The 18180-nt window shown below is 46.8% G+C and overlaps 10 non-coding genes across 10 annotated transcripts; all 10 read right to left on the reverse strand.

Annotated features, from left to right (window-relative positions):
• Nucleotides 1-1722: 1722 nt before the first annotated feature.
• On the reverse strand, nt 1723-1913 carry LOC142263058 (U2 spliceosomal RNA). Its single transcript, XR_012730272.1, has one exon. It is a non-coding gene; the product is annotated as a U2 spliceosomal RNA (small nuclear RNA).
• Nucleotides 1914-3300: 1387 nt separating this feature from the next.
• LOC142263059 (U2 spliceosomal RNA) lies at nt 3301-3491 on the reverse strand. Its single transcript, XR_012730273.1, has one exon. It is a non-coding gene; the product is annotated as a U2 spliceosomal RNA (small nuclear RNA).
• Nucleotides 3492-4878: 1387 nt separating this feature from the next.
• On the reverse strand, nt 4879-5069 carry LOC142263060 (U2 spliceosomal RNA). The gene has a single exon (XR_012730274.1). It is a non-coding gene; the product is annotated as a U2 spliceosomal RNA (small nuclear RNA).
• A 1387-nt stretch (nt 5070-6456) lies between these two features.
• LOC142263061 (U2 spliceosomal RNA) lies at nt 6457-6647 on the reverse strand. The gene has a single exon (XR_012730275.1). It is a non-coding gene; the product is annotated as a U2 spliceosomal RNA (small nuclear RNA).
• Nucleotides 6648-8034: 1387 nt separating this feature from the next.
• On the reverse strand, nt 8035-8225 carry LOC142263062 (U2 spliceosomal RNA). Its single transcript, XR_012730276.1, has one exon. It is a non-coding gene; the product is annotated as a U2 spliceosomal RNA (small nuclear RNA).
• A 1387-nt stretch (nt 8226-9612) lies between these two features.
• On the reverse strand, nt 9613-9808 carry LOC142263147 (U2 spliceosomal RNA). The gene has a single exon (XR_012730344.1). It is a non-coding gene; the product is annotated as a U2 spliceosomal RNA (small nuclear RNA).
• Nucleotides 9809-11993: 2185 nt separating this feature from the next.
• Nucleotides 11994-12184, reverse strand: LOC142263064 (U2 spliceosomal RNA). Its single transcript, XR_012730277.1, has one exon. It is a non-coding gene; the product is annotated as a U2 spliceosomal RNA (small nuclear RNA).
• Nucleotides 12185-13571: 1387 nt separating this feature from the next.
• LOC142263065 (U2 spliceosomal RNA) lies at nt 13572-13762 on the reverse strand. The gene has a single exon (XR_012730278.1). It is a non-coding gene; the product is annotated as a U2 spliceosomal RNA (small nuclear RNA).
• Nucleotides 13763-15149: 1387 nt separating this feature from the next.
• LOC142263066 (U2 spliceosomal RNA) lies at nt 15150-15340 on the reverse strand. The gene has a single exon (XR_012730279.1). It is a non-coding gene; the product is annotated as a U2 spliceosomal RNA (small nuclear RNA).
• Nucleotides 15341-16727: 1387 nt separating this feature from the next.
• On the reverse strand, nt 16728-16918 carry LOC142263068 (U2 spliceosomal RNA). The gene has a single exon (XR_012730281.1). It is a non-coding gene; the product is annotated as a U2 spliceosomal RNA (small nuclear RNA).
• Nucleotides 16919-18180: the final 1262 nt, after the last annotated feature.

An 18180-nucleotide genomic window follows, 5' to 3' on the forward strand; every position in this document is an offset into this window, starting at 1 on the left:
GATAGGGTAATATGCTCAAAAAGTATGAAAAGGCAAGGTACGGTGTGCTACAGAGCCCAAGGCTTGCCGGGGTCCCAAGCCAGCAAGCTCAGACTCACTCCAGGGTCGTCAGTCCTGGGGCACGTTGTACCATAGCCCCCCATCCTTACTCAGTCTAATAGCCTCGATCCTGGTAGGGCCATGTTTTCCACTAGATGAATATACTATCCACCCAGAGTACTAGCAAGCGCAACCTTCCAGTGTGCATTGTATCATTGTACTAAGGTGGCCTGGAGCTTAAACCACCTTTTCGAACAACACTACACTTGATCTTAGCCAAAAGGCCGAGAAGCGATAACCAGAATTGGTTTGGGCCTCGAGTGGCACCCTGGCCTATGCCGGACACATCTTAGGGAGAGAGAGCGAGAGGGAGACAAACCCACGCCTACACAAGACATTTTGTCACCCAAGCCAACCCTTGAAAAGGCTGCTTTGCAGAGCCAAAACAAGAAGAATGGTGCGTTTTGCAGCCGCCGCCCACTGCAATGAATCTGAATAACTCCTCCTTTAGGGCGCAAGCAACTCCCCTCCCCCTTGCAGTCTTTCCAATTCACGATACAAAAAGACGGACAGGACAGGTTGCCTGACTTTCCGTCACTGCCACCCTTTGCCATCCTTACCCGTAGAAAGCCCTTTCATCATCCCCAAACCCTAATCTTTTCCCTTTCCTTCCCAGCCCCCAAACCCTGCCCTCTGTACCTTTCTCACCACCCGCTTCCCTTCTCCTGTCATCCCCCTACCACCCGGGAAAAAAAGAGATTGCCCCCTCCTTCCACTAGCCCACCCTCCCACCCAAAGAACAACTTCTTCTGCGCAGCTTGTTTTCTAGGCAGCAGCGCTATTGTGATGTCATCGGGGGGCATTGTGACAAGCCGCCAGTGTTCCGTCTCTTCATGTTGTGCACAGTTCAAACGGAAAATACATCAACAGGCAGACTACAGAAAAGCTTACTATCAAAGGTTAGAGGGGGGCTTTCTCAGAGGGCTTTTTACAGTTTTTCTATTCCCAATTAGCCGTTTAAGTGTACTTATTGAAAGTAGTAATTCTTTCATAGGCCGCCCTTTCTTAGTATTTGACGTTCCTTATATTGCGGTATGAGGCTTCGCAGTAGGTTGCAAACATTCATCACCCATGACTGTCCCCAATTGAGCTCAGAAGCTCAATGTCTATCATGACCTCTCTTTTAGAATGTCCAAGAGCAAGCAAACTATTCCTCCAGGAGAGGGCGCCAACAGACTACTAAAGAGATCATCATTACTCAAAGAAAACCCCAAAAACCAATGCATGATAGGAATAAACAGGTAACTTTCTTTGGAGTGGAAGCGGAGAGATCGCACCAGATGCCAATTCTAGATGTTATCACACCTGTGGTCACTGCAGCAGCAGGTGAATCCACTTTGTCCAAAAGGGATCTATTCCATTCAATTGCAAATGATCTAGATAAGACAGAGAACTGCAGCACGGGGACATAGCCGAGTTGGTCAGGTTGAGTGGTGATGAGTTTGCTATTTGGATGAATAAAGAAAGTCAAAAGTGTGAAAGATAAAAAACAAAAGGAGGAAGTGTGAAAAGTGAATGGGCCAAATTGAGGTGCATATGAAGACGTATGCTTTCTTCCAATTCATTAAATCGGGCTAATATGAATCAGGTGAATTGAGTTCTGCTTTTGGAAACTGGGTTAAGAAGGGGTGCACCGTTCCTGGAGGTACTGCAATACCAGGTCAATGCGTGGAGTGGACAGAGCAAGCTCTTTTTCCATCTCCCTGTTCTAAAAATCCATTTAATATATGGTCCCCAGATAGGGGACGTATCAGATATTAAACTGATAAGAACAGATACTACACTTGATCTTAGCCAAAAGGCCGAGAAGCGATAACCAGAATTGGTTTGGGCCTCGAGTGGCACCCTGGCCTATGCCGGACACATCTTAGGGAGAGAGAGCGAGAGGGAGACAAACCCACGCCTACACAAGACATTTTGTCACCCAAGCCAACCCTTGAAAAGGCTGCTTTGCAGAGCCAAAACAAGAAGAATGGTGCGTTTTGCAGCCGCCGCCCACTGCAATGAATCTGAATAACTCCTCCTTTAGGGCGCAAGCAACTCCCCTCCCCCTTGCAGTCTTTCCAATTCACGATACAAAAAGACGGACAGGACAGGTTGCCTGACTTTCCGTCACTGCCACCCTTTGCCATCCTTACCCGTAGAAAGCCCTTTCATCATCCCCAAACCCTAATCTTTTCCCTTTCCTTCCCAGCCCCCAAACCCTGCCCTCTGTACCTTTCTCACCACCCGCTTCCCTTCTCCTGTCATCCCCCTACCACCCGGGAAAAAAAGAGATTGCCCCCTCCTTCCACTAGCCCACCCTCCCACCCAAAGAACAACTTCTTCTGCGCAGCTTGTTTTCTAGGCAGCAGCGCTATTGTGATGTCATCGGGGGGCATTGTGACAAGCCGCCAGTGTTCCGTCTCTTCATGTTGTGCACAGTTCAAACGGAAAATACATCAACAGGCAGACTACAGAAAAGCTTACTATCAAAGGTTAGAGGGGGGCTTTCTCAGAGGGCTTTTTACAGTTTTTCTATTCCCAATTAGCCGTTTAAGTGTACTTATTGAAAGTAGTAATTCTTTCATAGGCCGCCCTTTCTTAGTATTTGACGTTCCTTATATTGCGGTATGAGGCTTCGCAGTAGGTTGCAAACATTCATCACCCATGACTGTCCCCAATTGAGCTCAGAAGCTCAATGTCTATCATGACCTCTCTTTTAGAATGTCCAAGAGCAAGCAAACTATTCCTCCAGGAGAGGGCGCCAACAGACTACTAAAGAGATCATCATTACTCAAAGAAAACCCCAAAAACCAATGCATGATAGGAATAAACAGGTAACTTTCTTTGGAGTGGAAGCGGAGAGATCGCACCAGATGCCAATTCTAGATGTTATCACACCTGTGGTCACTGCAGCAGCAGGTGAATCCACTTTGTCCAAAAGGGATCTATTCCATTCAATTGCAAATGATCTAGATAAGACAGAGAACTGCAGCACGGGGACATAGCCGAGTTGGTCAGGTTGAGTGGTGATGAGTTTGCTATTTGGATGAATAAAGAAAGTCAAAAGTGTGAAAGATAAAAAACAAAAGGAGGAAGTGTGAAAAGTGAATGGGCCAAATTGAGGTGCATATGAAGACGTATGCTTTCTTCCAATTCATTAAATCGGGCTAATATGAATCAGGTGAATTGAGTTCTGCTTTTGGAAACTGGGTTAAGAAGGGGTGCACCGTTCCTGGAGGTACTGCAATACCAGGTCAATGCGTGGAGTGGACAGAGCAAGCTCTTTTTCCATCTCCCTGTTCTAAAAATCCATTTAATATATGGTCCCCAGATAGGGGACGTATCAGATATTAAACTGATAAGAACAGATACTACACTTGATCTTAGCCAAAAGGCCGAGAAGCGATAACCAGAATTGGTTTGGGCCTCGAGTGGCACCCTGGCCTATGCCGGACACATCTTAGGGAGAGAGAGCGAGAGGGAGACAAACCCACGCCTACACAAGACATTTTGTCACCCAAGCCAACCCTTGAAAAGGCTGCTTTGCAGAGCCAAAACAAGAAGAATGGTGCGTTTTGCAGCCGCCGCCCACTGCAATGAATCTGAATAACTCCTCCTTTAGGGCGCAAGCAACTCCCCTCCCCCTTGCAGTCTTTCCAATTCACGATACAAAAAGACGGACAGGACAGGTTGCCTGACTTTCCGTCACTGCCACCCTTTGCCATCTTTACCCGTAGAAAGCCCTTTCATCATCCCCAAACCCTAATCTTTTCCCTTTCCTTCCCAGCCCCCAAACCCTGCCCTCTGTACCTTTCTCACCACCCGCTTCCCTTCTCCTGTCATCCCCCTACCACCCGGGAAAAAAAGAGATTGCCCCCTCCTTCCACTAGCCCACCCTCCCACCCAAAGAACAACTTCTTCTGCGCAGCTTGTTTTCTAGGCAGCAGCGCTATTGTGATGTCATCGGGGGGCATTGTGACAAGCCGCCAGTGTTCCGTCTCTTCATGTTGTGCACAGTTCAAACGGAAAATACATCAACAGGCAGACTACAGAAAAGCTTACTATCAAAGGTTAGAGGGGGGCTTTCTCAGAGGGCTTTTTACAGTTTTTCTATTCCCAATTAGCCGTTTAAGTGTACTTATTGAAAGTAGTAATTCTTTCATAGGCCGCCCTTTCTTAGTATTTGACGTTCCTTATATTGCGGTATGAGGCTTCGCAGTAGGTTGCAAACATTCATCACCCATGACTGTCCCCAATTGAGCTCAGAAGCTCAATGTCTATCATGACCTCTCTTTTAGAATGTCCAAGAGCAAGCAAACTATTCCTCCAGGAGAGGGCGCCAACAGACTACTAAAGAGATCATCATTACTCAAAGAAAACCCCAAAAACCAATGCATGATAGGAATAAACAGGTAACTTTCTTTGGAGTGGAAGCGGAGAGATCGCACCAGATGCCAATTCTAGATGTTATCACACCTGTGGTCACTGCAGCAGCAGGTGAATCCACTTTGTCCAAAAGGGATCTATTCCATTCAATTGCAAATGATCTAGATAAGACAGAGAACTGCAGCACGGGGACATAGCCGAGTTGGTCAGGTTGAGTGGTGATGAGTTTGCTATTTGGATGAATAAAGAAAGTCAAAAGTGTGAAAGATAAAAAACAAAAGGAGGAAGTGTGAAAAGTGAATGGGCCAAATTGAGGTGCATATGAAGACGTATGCTTTCTTCCAATTCATTAAATCGGGCTAATATGAATCAGGTGAATTGAGTTCTGCTTTTGGAAACTGGGTTAAGAAGGGGTGCACCGTTCCTGGAGGTACTGCAATACCAGGTCAATGCGTGGAGTGGACAGAGCAAGCTCTTTTTCCATCTCCCTGTTCTAAAAATCCATTTAATATATGGTCCCCAGATAGGGGACGTATCAGATATTAAACTGATAAGAACAGATACTACACTTGATCTTAGCCAAAAGGCCGAGAAGCGATAACCAGAATTGGTTTGGGCCTCGAGTGGCACCCTGGCCTATGCCGGACACATCTTAGGGAGAGAGAGCGAGAGGGAGACAAACCCACGCCTACACAAGACATTTTGTCACCCAAGCCAACCCTTGAAAAGGCTGCTTTGCAGAGCCAAAACAAGAAGAATGGTGCGTTTTGCAGCCGCCGCCCACTGCAATGAATCTGAATAACTCCTCCTTTAGGGCGCAAGCAACTCCCCTCCCCCTTGCAGTCTTTCCAATTCACGATACAAAAAGACGGACAGGACAGGTTGCCTGACTTTCCGTCACTGCCACCCTTTGCCATCCTTACCCGTAGAAAGCCCTTTCATCATCCCCAAACCCTAATCTTTTCCCTTTCCTTCCCAGCCCCCAAACCCTGCCCTCTGTACCTTTCTCACCACCCGCTTCCCTTCTCCTGTCATCCCCCTACCACCCGGGAAAAAAAGAGATTGCCCCCTCCTTCCACTAGCCCACCCTCCCACCCAAAGAACAACTTCTTCTGCGCAGCTTGTTTTCTAGGCAGCAGCGCTATTGTGATGTCATCGGGGGGCATTGTGACAAGCCGCCAGTGTTCCGTCTCTTCATGTTGTGCACAGTTCAAACGGAAAATACATCAACAGGCAGACTACAGAAAAGCTTACTATCAAAGGTTAGAGGGGGGCTTTCTCAGAGGGCTTTTTACAGTTTTTCTATTCCCAATTAGCCGTTTAAGTGTACTTATTGAAAGTAGTAATTCTTTCATAGGCCGCCCTTTCTTAGTATTTGACGTTCCTTATATTGCGGTATGAGGCTTCGCAGTAGGTTGCAAACATTCATCACCCATGACTGTCCCCAATTGAGCTCAGAAGCTCAATGTCTATCATGACCTCTCTTTTAGAATGTCCAAGAGCAAGCAAACTATTCCTCCAGGAGAGGGCGCCAACAGACTACTAAAGAGATCATCATTACTCAAAGAAAACCCCAAAAACCAATGCATGATAGGAATAAACAGGTAACTTTCTTTGGAGTGGAAGCGGAGAGATCGCACCAGATGCCAATTCTAGATGTTATCACACCTGTGGTCACTGCAGCAGCAGGTGAATCCACTTTGTCCAAAAGGGATCTATTCCATTCAATTGCAAATGATCTAGATAAGACAGAGAACTGCAGCACGGGGACATAGCCGAGTTGGTCAGGTTGAGTGGTGATGAGTTTGCTATTTGGATGAATAAAGAAAGTCAAAAGTGTGAAAGATAAAAAACAAAAGGAGGAAGTGTGAAAAGTGAATGGGCCAAATTGAGGTGCATATGAAGACGTATGCTTTCTTCCAATTCATTAAATCGGGCTAATATGAATCAGGTGAATTGAGTTCTGCTTTTGGAAACTGGGTTAAGAAGGGGTGCACCGTTCCTGGAGGTACTGCAATACCAGGTCAATGCGTGGAGTGGACAGAGCAAGCTCTTTTTCCATCTCCCTGTTCTAAAAATCCATTTAATATATGGTCCCCAGATAGGGGACGTATCAGATATTAAACTGATAAGAACAGATACTACACTTGATCTTAGCCAAAAGGCCGAGAAGCGATAACCAGAATTGGTTTGGGCCTCGAGTGGCACCCTGGCCTATGCCGGACACATCTTAGGGAGAGAGAGCGAGAGGGAGACAAACCCACGCCTACACAAGACATTTTGTCACCCAAGCCAACCCTTGAAAAGGCTGCTTTGCAGAGCCAAAACAAGAAGAATGGTGCGTTTTGCAGCCGCCGCCCACTGCAATGAATCTGAATAACTCCTCCTTTAGGGCGCAAGCAACTCCCCTCCCCCTTGCAGTCTTTCCAATTCACGATACAAAAAGACGGACAGGACAGGTTGCCTGACTTTCCGTCACTGCCACCCTTTGCCATCCTTACCCGTAGAAAGCCCTTTCATCATCCCCAAACCCTAATCTTTTCCCTTTCCTTCCCAGCCCCCAAACCCTGCCCTCTGTACCTTTCTCACCACCCGCTTCCCTTCTCCTGTCATCCCCCTACCACCCGGGAAAAAAAGAGATTGCCCCCTCCTTCCACTAGCCCACCCTCCCACCCAAAGAACAACTTCTTCTGCGCAGCTTGTTTTCTAGGCAGCAGCGCTATTGTGATGTCATCGGGGGGCATTGTGACAAGCCGCCAGTGTTCCGTCTCTTCATGTTGTGCACAGTTCAAACGGAAAATACATCAACAGGCAGACTACAGAAAAGCTTACTATCAAAGGTTAGAGGGGGGCTTTCTCAGAGGGCTTTTTACAGTTTTTCTATTCCCAATTAGCCGTTTAAGTGTACTTATTGAAAGTAGTAATTCTTTCATAGGCCGCCCTTTCTTAGTATTTGACGTTCCTTATATTGCGGTATGAGGCTTCGCAGTAGGTTGCAAACATTCATCACCCATGACTGTCCCCAATTGAGCTCAGAAGCTCAATGTCTATCATGACCTCTCTTTTAGAATGTCCAAGAGCAAGCAAACTATTCCTCCAGGAGAGGGCGCCAACAGACTACTAAAGAGATCATCATTACTCAAAGAAAACCCCAAAAACCAATGCATGATAGGAATAAACAGGTAACTTTCTTTGGAGTGGAAGCGGAGAGATCGCACCAGATGCCAATTCTAGATGTTATCACACCTGTGGTCACTGCAGCAGCAGGTGAATCCACTTTGTCCAAAAGGGATCTATTCCATTCAATTGCAAATGATCTAGATAAGACAGAGAACTGCAGCACGGGGACATAGCCGAGTTGGTCAGGTTGAGTGGTGATGAGTTTGCTATTTGGATGAATAAAGAAAGTCAAAAGTGTGAAAGATAAAAAACAAAAGGAGGAAGTGTGAAAAGTGAATGGGCCAAATTGAGGTGCATATGAAGACGTATGCTTTCTTCCAATTCATTAAATCGGGCTAATATGAATCAGGTGAATTGAGTTCTGCTTTTGGAAACTGGGTTAAGAAGGGGTGCACCGTTCCTGGAGGTACTGCAATACCAGGTCAATGCGTGGAGTGGACAGAGCAAGCTCTTTTTCCATCTCCCTGTTCTAAAAATCCATTTAATATATGGTCCCCAGATAGGGGACGTATCAGATATTAAACTGATAAGAACAGATACTACACTTGATCTTAGCCAAAAGGCCGAGAAGCGATAACCAGAATTGGTTTGGGCCTCGAGTGGCACCCTGGCCTATGCCGGACACATCTTAGGGAGAGAGAGCGAGAGGGAGACAAACCCACGCCTACACAAGACATTTTGTCACCCAAGCCAACCCTTGAAAAGGCTGCTTTGCAGAGCCAAAACAAGAAGAATGGTGCGTTTTGCAGCCGCCGCCCACTGCAATGAATCTGAATAACTCCTCCTTTAGGGCGCAAGCAACTCCCCTCCCCCTTGCAGTCTTTCCAATTCACGATACAAAAAGACGGACAGGACAGGTTGCCTGACTTTCCGTCACTGCCACCCTTTGCCATCCTTACCCGTAGAAAGCCCTTTCATCATCCCCAAACCCTAATCTTTTCCCTTTCCTTCCCAGCCCCCAAACCCTGCCCTCTGTACCTTTCTCACCACCCGCTTCCCTTCTCCTGTCATCCCCCTACCACCCGGGAAAAAAAGAGATTGCCCCCTCCTTCCACTAGCCCACCCTCCCACCCAAAGAACAACTTCTTCTGCGCAGCTTGTTTTCTAGGCAGCAGCGCTATTGTGATGTCATCGGGGGGCATTGTGACAAGCCGCCAGTGTTCCGTCTCTTCATGTTGTGCACAGTTCAAACGGAAAATACATCAACAGGCAGACTACAGAAAAGCTTACTATCAAAGGTTAGAGGGGGGCTTTCTCAGAGGGCTTTTTACAGTTTTTCTATTCCCAATTAGCCGTTTAAGTGTACTTATTGAAAGTAGTAATTCTTTCATAGGCCGCCCTTTCTTAGTATTTGACGTTCCTTATATTGCGGTATGAGGCTTCGCAGTAGGTTGCAAACATTCATCACCCATGACTGTCCCCAATTGAGCTCAGAAGCTCAATGTCTATCATGACCTCTCTTTTAGAATGTCCAAGAGCAAGCAAACTATTCCTCCAGGAGAGGGCGCCAACAGACTACTAAAGAGATCATCATTACTCAAAGAAAACCCCAAAAACCAATGCATGATAGGAATAAACAGGTAACTTTCTTTGGAGTGGAAGCGGAGAGATCGCACCAGATGCCAATTCTAGATGTTATCACACCTGTGGTCACTGCAGCAGCAGGTGAATCCACTTTGTCCAAAAGGGATCTATTCCATTCAATTGCAAATGATCTAGATAAGACAGAGAACTGCAGCACGGGGACATAGCCGAGTTGGTCAGGTTGAGTGGTGATGAGTTTGCTATTTGGATGAATAAAGAAAGTCAAAAGTGTGAAAGATAAAAAACAAAAGGAGGAAGTGTGAAAAGTGAATGGGCCAAATTGAGGTGCATATGAAGACGTATGCTTTCTTCCAATTCATTAAATCGGGCTAATATGAATCAGGTGAATTGAGTTCTGCTTTTGGAAACTGGGTTAAGAAGGGGTGCACCGTTCCTGGAGGTACTGCAATACCAGGTCAATGCGTGGAGTGGACAGAGCAAGCTCTTTTTCCATCTCCCTGTTCTAAAAATCCATTTAATATATGGTCCCCAGATAGGGGACGTATCAGATATTAAACTGATAAGAACAGATTTTGATTTAATGAAGCTTTCCAAAGCACCACAAAAAATGCATGACCGAAGTCACACCAAAAACAGTGCAAAGGCTAGGATTCGTGTGGACCCCACCGTGAGGAGAGGGTCCCCAAAAATCAACCCCGTCCCTCCGAGCCAGAAGGCCACAGCAAGGGTCAGGGATCTTCGGTGCTCCCCCAAGCCGAAGCCTGGTTGAGCCTTGTCGTTGCTCCCAGCGTCCACCCAGGCATCTTACCCAAGTGGAGTAGAGAGCTACTAGTTGTTGGTTTTGCAGCCGAGACTGCCCGGACCGTCAACCGGTGTTGGTTTCTCAGCCCAAGGCTAACCGGACCTCCAACCGGGTGTTGGTTTCTCAGCCGAAGCTGACCCAGACCTCCAACCGGGTGTTGGTTTCTCAGCCGAAGCTGACCCAGACCTCCAACCGGGTGTTAGTTTCTCAGCCCAAAGCTGACCAGACCTCCGACCGGGATTATAAAAATTTCCCTTCCTAGCCAGAAGGCCGGGATAGGATAATATGCTCAAAAAGTATGAAAAGGCAAGGTACGGTGTGCTACAGAGCCCAAGGCTTGCCGGGGTCCCAAGCCAGCAAGCTCAGACTCACTCCAGGGTCGTCAGTCCTGGGGCACGTTGTACCATAGCCCCCCACCCTTACTCAGTCTAATAGCCTCGATCCTGGTAGGGCCATGTTTTCCTCTAGATGAATATACTATCCACCCAGAGTACTAGCAAGCGCAACCTTCCAGTGTGCATTGTATCATTGTACTAAGGTGGCCTGGAGCTTAAACCACCTCTTCGAACAACACTACACTTGATCTTAGCCAAAAGGCCGAGAAGCGATAACCAGAATTGGTTTGGGCCTCGAGTGGCACCCTGGCCTATGCCGGACACATCTTAGGGAGAGAGAGCGAGAGGGAGACAAACCCACGCCTACACAAGACATTTTGTCACCCAAGCCAACCCTTGAAAAGGCTGCTTTGCAGAGCCAAAACAAGAAGAATGGTGCGTTTTGCAGCCGCCGCCCACTGCAATGAATCTGAATAACTCCTCCTTTAGGGCGCAAGCAACTCCCCTCCCCCTTGCAGTCTTTCCAATTCACGATACAAAAAGACGGACAGGACAGGTTGCCTGACTTTCCGTCACTGCCACCCTTTGCCATCCTTACCCGTAGAAAGCCCTTTCATCATCCCCAAACCCTAATCTTTTCCCTTTCCTTCCCAGCCCCCAAACCCTGCCCTCTGTACCTTTCTCACCACCCGCTTCCCTTCTCCTGTCATCCCCCTACCACCCGGGAAAAAAAGAGATTGCCCCCTCCTTCCACTAGCCCACCCTCCCACCCAAAGAACAACTTCTTCTGCGCAGCTTGTTTTCTAGGCAGCAGCGCTATTGTGATGTCATCGGGGGGCATTGTGACAAGCCGCCAGTGTTCCGTCTCTTCATGTTGTGCACAGTTCAAACGGAAAATACATCAACAGGCAGACTACAGAAAAGCTTACTATCAAAGGTTAGAGGGGGGCTTTCTCAGAGGGCTTTTTACAGTTTTTCTATTCCCAATTAGCCGTTTAAGTGTACTTATTGAAAGTAGTAATTCTTTCATAGGCCGCCCTTTCTTAGTATTTGACGTTCCTTATATTGCGGTATGAGGCTTCGCAGTAGGTTGCAAACATTCATCACCCATGACTGTCCCCAATTGAGCTCAGAAGCTCAATGTCTATCATGACCTCTCTTTTAGAATGTCCAAGAGCAAGCAAACTATTCCTCCAGGAGAGGGCGCCAACAGACTACTAAAGAGATCATCATTACTCAAAGAAAACCCCAAAAACCAATGCATGATAGGAATAAACAGGTAACTTTCTTTGGAGTGGAAGCGGAGAGATCGCACCAGATGCCAATTCTAGATGTTATCACACCTGTGGTCACTGCAGCAGCAGGTGAATCCACTTTGTCCAAAAGGGATCTATTCCATTCAATTGCAAATGATCTAGATAAGACAGAGAACTGCAGCACGGGGACATAGCCGAGTTGGTCAGGTTGAGTGGTGATGAGTTTGCTATTTGGATGAATAAAGAAAGTCAAAAGTGTGAAAGATAAAAAACAAAAGGAGGAAGTGTGAAAAGTGAATGGGCCAAATTGAGGTGCATATGAAGACGTATGCTTTCTTCCAATTCATTAAATCGGGCTAATATGAATCAGGTGAATTGAGTTCTGCTTTTGGAAACTGGGTTAAGAAGGGGTGCACCGTTCCTGGAGGTACTGCAATACCAGGTCAATGCGTGGAGTGGACAGAGCAAGCTCTTTTTCCATCTCCCTGTTCTAAAAATCCATTTAATATATGGTCCCCAGATAGGGGACGTATCAGATATTAAACTGATAAGAACAGATACTACACTTGATCTTAGCCAAAAGGCCGAGAAGCGATAACCAGAATTGGTTTGGGCCTCGAGTGGCACCCTGGCCTATGCCGGACACATCTTAGGGAGAGAGAGCGAGAGGGAGACAAACCCACGCCTACACAAGACATTTTGTCACCCAAGCCAACCCTTGAAAAGGCTGCTTTGCAGAGCCAAAACAAGAAGAATGGTGCGTTTTGCAGCCGCCGCCCACTGCAATGAATCTGAATAACTCCTCCTTTAGGGCGCAAGCAACTCCCCTCCCCCTTGCAGTCTTTCCAATTCACGATACAAAAAGACGGACAGGACAGGTTGCCTGACTTTCCGTCACTGCCACCCTTTGCCATCCTTACCCGTAGAAAGCCCTTTCATCATCCCCAAACCCTAATCTTTTCCCTTTCCTTCCCAGCCCCCAAACCCTGCCCTCTGTACCTTTCTCACCACCCGCTTCCCTTCTCCTGTCATCCCCCTACCACCCGGGAAAAAAAGAGATTGCCCCCTCCTTCCACTAGCCCACCCTCCCACCCAAAGAACAACTTCTTCTGCGCAGCTTGTTTTCTAGGCAGCAGCGCTATTGTGATGTCATCGGGGGGCATTGTGACAAGCCGCCAGTGTTCCGTCTCTTCATGTTGTGCACAGTTCAAACGGAAAATACATCAACAGGCAGACTACAGAAAAGCTTACTATCAAAGGTTAGAGGGGGGCTTTCTCAGAGGGCTTTTTACAGTTTTTCTATTCCCAATTAGCCGTTTAAGTGTACTTATTGAAAGTAGTAATTCTTTCATAGGCCGCCCTTTCTTAGTATTTGACGTTCCTTATATTGCGGTATGAGGCTTCGCAGTAGGTTGCAAACATTCATCACCCATGACTGTCCCCAATTGAGCTCAGAAGCTCAATGTCTATCATGACCTCTCTTTTAGAATGTCCAAGAGCAAGCAAACTATTCCTCCAGGAGAGGGCGCCAACAGACTACTAAAGAGATCATCATTACTCAAAGAAAACCCCAAAAACCAATGCATGATAGGAATAAACAGGTAACTTTCTTTGGAGTGGAAGCGGAGAGATCGCACCAGATGCCAATTCTAGATGTTATCACACCTGTGGTCACTGCAGCAGCAGGTGAATCCACTTTGTCCAAAAGGGATCTATTCCATTCAATTGCAAATGATCTAGATAAGACAGAGAACTGCAGCACGGGGACATAGCCGAGTTGGTCAGGTTGAGTGGTGATGAGTTTGCTATTTGGATGAATAAAGAAAGTCAAAAGTGTGAAAGATAAAAAACAAAAGGAGGAAGTGTGAAAAGTGAATGGGCCAAATTGAGGTGCATATGAAGACGTATGCTTTCTTCCAATTCATTAAATCGGGCTAATATGAATCAGGTGAATTGAGTTCTGCTTTTGGAAACTGGGTTAAGAAGGGGTGCACCGTTCCTGGAGGTACTGCAATACCAGGTCAATGCGTGGAGTGGACAGAGCAAGCTCTTTTTCCATCTCCCTGTTCTAAAAATCCATTTAATATATGGTCCCCAGATAGGGGACGTATCAGATATTAAACTGATAAGAACAGATACTACACTTGATCTTAGCCAAAAGGCCGAGAAGCGATAACCAGAATTGGTTTGGGCCTCGAGTGGCACCCTGGCCTATGCCGGACACATCTTAGGGAGAGAGAGCGAGAGGGAGACAAACCCACGCCTACACAAGACATTTTGTCACCCAAGCCAACCCTTGAAAAGGCTGCTTTGCAGAGCCAAAACAAGAAGAATGGTGCGTTTTGCAGCCGCCGCCCACTGCAATGAATCTGAATAACTCCTCCTTTAGGGCGCAAGCAACTCCCCTCCCCCTTGCAGTCTTTCCAATTCACGATACAAAAAGACGGACAGGACAGGTTGCCTGACTTTCCGTCACTGCCACCCTTTGCCATCCTTACCCGTAGAAAGCCCTTTCATCATCCCCAAACCCTAATCTTTTCCCTTTCCTTCCCAGCCCCCAAACCCTGCCCTCTGTACCTTTCTCACCACCCGCTTCCCTTCTCCTGTCATCCCCCTACCACCCGGGAAAAAAAGAGATTGCCCCCTCCTTCCACTAGCCCACCCTCCCACCCAAAGAACAACTTCTTCTGCGCAGCTTGTTTTCTAGGCAGCAGCGCTATTGTGATGTCATCGGGGGGCATTGTGACAAGCCGCCAGTGTTCCGTCTCTTCATGTTGTGCACAGTTCAAACGGAAAATACATCAACAGGCAGACTACAGAAAAGCTTACTATCAAAGGTTAGAGGGGGGCTTTCTCAGAGGGCTTTTTACAGTTTTTCTATTCCCAATTAGCCGTTTAAGTGTACTTATTGAAAGTAGTAATTCTTTCATAGGCCGCCCTTTCTTAGTATTTGACGTTCCTTATATTGCGGTATGAGGCTTCGCAGTAGGTTGCAAACATTCATCACCCATGACTGTCCCCAATTGAGCTCAGAAGCTCAATGTCTATCATGACCTCTCTTTTAGAATGTCCAAGAGCAAGCAAACTATTCCTCCAGGAGAGGGCGCCAACAGACTACTAAAGAGATCATCATTACTCAAAGAAAACCCCAAAAACCAATGCATGATAGGAATAAACAGGTAACTTTCTTTGGAGTGGAAGCGGAGAGATCGCACCAGATGCCAATTCTAGATGTTATCACACCTGTGGTCACTGCAGCAGCAGGTGAATCCACTTTGTCCAAAAGGGATCTATTCCATTCAATTGCAAATGATCTAGATAAGACAGAGAACTGCAGCACGGGGACATAGCCGAGTTGGTCAGGTTGAGTGGTGATGAGTTTGCTATTTGGATGAATAAAGAAAGTCAAAAGTGTGAAAGATAAAAAACAAAAGGAGGAAGTGTGAAAAGTGAATGGGCCAAATTGAGGTGCATATGAAGACGTATGCTTTCTTCCAATTCATTAAATCGGGCTAATATGAATCAGGTGAATTGAGTTCTGCTTTTGGAAACTGGGTTAAGAAGGGGTGCACCGTTCCTGGAGGTACTGCAATACCAGGTCAATGCGTGGAGTGGACAGAGCAAGCTCTTTTTCCATCTCCCTGTTCTAAAAATCCATTTAATATATGGTCCCCAGATAGGGGACGTATCAGATATTAAACTGATAAGAACAGATACTACACTTGATCTTAGCCAAAAGGCCGAGAAGCGATAACCAGAATTGGTTTGGGCCTCGAGTGGCACCCTGGCCTATGCCGGACACATCTTAGGGAGAGAGAGCGAGAGGGAGACAAACCCACGCCTACACAAGACATTTTGTCACCCAAGCCAACCCTTGAAAAGGCTGCTTTGCAGAGCCAAAACAAGAAGAATGGTGCGTTTTGCAGCCGCCGCCCACTGCAATGAATCTGAATAACTCCTCCTTTAGGGCGCAAGCAACTCCCCTCCCCCTTGCAGTCTTTCCAATTCACGATACAAAAAGACGGACAGGACAGGTTGCCTGACTTTCCGTCACTGCCACCCTTTGCCATCCTTACCCGTAGAAAGCCCTTTCATCATCCCCAAACCCTAATCTTTTCCCTTTCCTTCCCAGCCCCCAAACCCTGCCCTCTGTACCTTTCTCACCACCCGCTTCCCTTCTCCTGTCATCCCCCTACCACCCGGGAAAAAAAGAGATTGCCCCCTCCTTCCACTAGCCCACCCTCCCACCCAAAGAACAACTTCTTCTGCGCAGCTTGTTTTCTAGGCAGCAGCGCTATTGTGATGTCATCGGGGGGCATTGTGACAAGCCGCCAGTGTTCCGTCTCTTCATGTTGTGCACAGTTCAAACGGAAAATACATCAACAGGCAGACTACAGAAAAGCTTACTATCAAAGGTTAGAGGGGGGCTTTCTCAGAGGGCTTTTTACAGTTTTTCTATTCCCAATTAGCCGTTTAAGTGTACTTATTGAAAGTAGTAATTCTTTCATAGGCCGCCCTTTCTTAGTATTTGACGTTCCTTATATTGCGGTATGAGGCTTCGCAGTAGGTTGCAAACATTCATCACCCATGACTGTCCCCAATTGAGCTCAGAAGCTCAATGTCTATCATGACCTCTCTTTTAGAATGTCCAAGAGCAAGCAAACTATTCCTCCAGGAGAGGGCGCCAACAGACTACTAAAGAGATCATCATTACTCAAAGAAAACCCCAAAAACCAATGCATGATAGGAATAAACAGGTAACTTTCTTTGGAGTGGAAGCGGAGAGATCGCACCAGATGCCAATTCTAGATGTTATCACACCTGTGGTCACTGCAGCAGCAGGTGAATCCACTTTGTCCAAAAGGGATCTATTCCATTCAATTGCAAATGATCTAGATAAGACAGAGAACTGCAGCACGGGGACATAGCCGAGTTGGTCAGGTTGAGTGGTGATGAGTTTGCTATTTGGATGAATAAAGAAAGTCAAAAGTGTGAAAGATAAAAAACAAAAGGAGGAAGTGTGAAAAGTGAATGGGCCAAATTGAGGTGCATATGAAGACGTATGCTTTCTTCCAATTCATTAAATCGGGCTAATATGAATCAGGTGAATTGAGTTCTGCTTTTGGAAACTGGGTTAAGAAGGGGTGCACCGTTCCTGGAGGTACTGCAATACCAGGTCAATGCGTGGAGTGGACAGAGCAAGCTCTTTTTCCATCTCCCTGTTCTAAAAATCCATTTAATATATGGTCCCCAGATAGGGGACGTATCAGATATTAAACTGATAAGAACAGATACTACACTTGATCTTAGCCAAAAGGCCGAGAAGCGATAACCAGAATTGGTTTGGGCCTCGAGTGGCACCCTGGCCTATGCCGGACACATCTTAGGGAGAGAGAGCGAGAGGGAGACAAACCCACGCCTACACAAGACATTTTGTCACCCAAGCCAACCCTTGAAAAGGCTGCTTTGCAGAGCCAAAACAAGAAGAATGGTGCGTTTTGCAGCCGCCGCCCACTGCAATGAATCTGAATAACTCCTCCTTTAGGGCGCAAGCAACTCCCCTCCCCCTTGCAGTCTTTCCAATTCACGATACAAAAAGACGGACAGGACAGGTTGCCTGACTTTCCGTCACTGCCACCCTTTGCCATCCTTACCCGTAGAAAGCCCTTTCATCATCCCCAAACCCTAATCTTTTCCCTTTCCTTCCCAGCCCCCAAACCCTGCCCTCTGTACCTTTCTCACCACCCGCTTCCCTTCTCCTGTCATCCCCCTACCACCCGGGAAAAAAAGAGATTGCCCCCTCCTTCCACTAGCCCACCCTCCCACCCAAAGAACAACTTCTTCTGCGCAGCTTGTTTTCTAGGCAGCAGCGCTATTGTGATGTCATCGGGGGGCATTGTGACAAGCCGCCAGTGTTCCGTCTCTTCATGTTGTGCACAGTTCAAACGGAAAATACATCAACAGGCAGACTACAGAAAAGCTTACTATCAAAGGTTAGAGGGGGGCTTTCTCAGAGGGCTTTTTACAGTTTTTCTATTCCCAATTAGCCGTTTAAGTGTACTTATTGAAAGTAGTAATTCTTTCATAGGCCGCCCTTTCTTAGTATTTGACGTTCCTTATATTGCGGTATGAGGCTTCGCAGTAGGTTGCAAACATTCATCACCCATGACTGTCCCCAATTGAGCTCAGAAGCTCAATGTCTATCATGACCTCTCTTTTAGAATGTCCAAGAGCAAGCAAACTATTCCTCCAGGAGAGGGCGCCAACAGACTACTAAAGAGATCATCATTACTCAAAGAAAACCCCAAAAACCAATGCATGATAGGAATAAACAGGTAACTTTCTTTGGAGTGGAAGCGGAGAGATCGCACCAGATGCCAATTCTAGATGTTATCACACCTGTGGTCACTGCAGCAGCAGGTGAATCCACTTTGTCCAAAAGGGATCTATTCCATTCAATTGCAAATGATCTAGATAAGACAGAGAACTGCAGCACGGGGACATAGCCGAGTTGGTCAGGTTGAGTGGTGATGAGTTTGCTATTTGGATGAATAAAGAAAGTCAAAAGTGTGAAAGATAAAAAACAAAAGGA

This window comes from Anomaloglossus baeobatrachus, unplaced genomic scaffold (genome assembly GCF_048569485.1).
Source record: "Anomaloglossus baeobatrachus isolate aAnoBae1 unplaced genomic scaffold, aAnoBae1.hap1 Scaffold_255, whole genome shotgun sequence".
In the NCBI taxonomy this organism is placed as follows: domain Eukaryota; kingdom Metazoa; phylum Chordata; class Amphibia; order Anura; family Aromobatidae; genus Anomaloglossus; species Anomaloglossus baeobatrachus.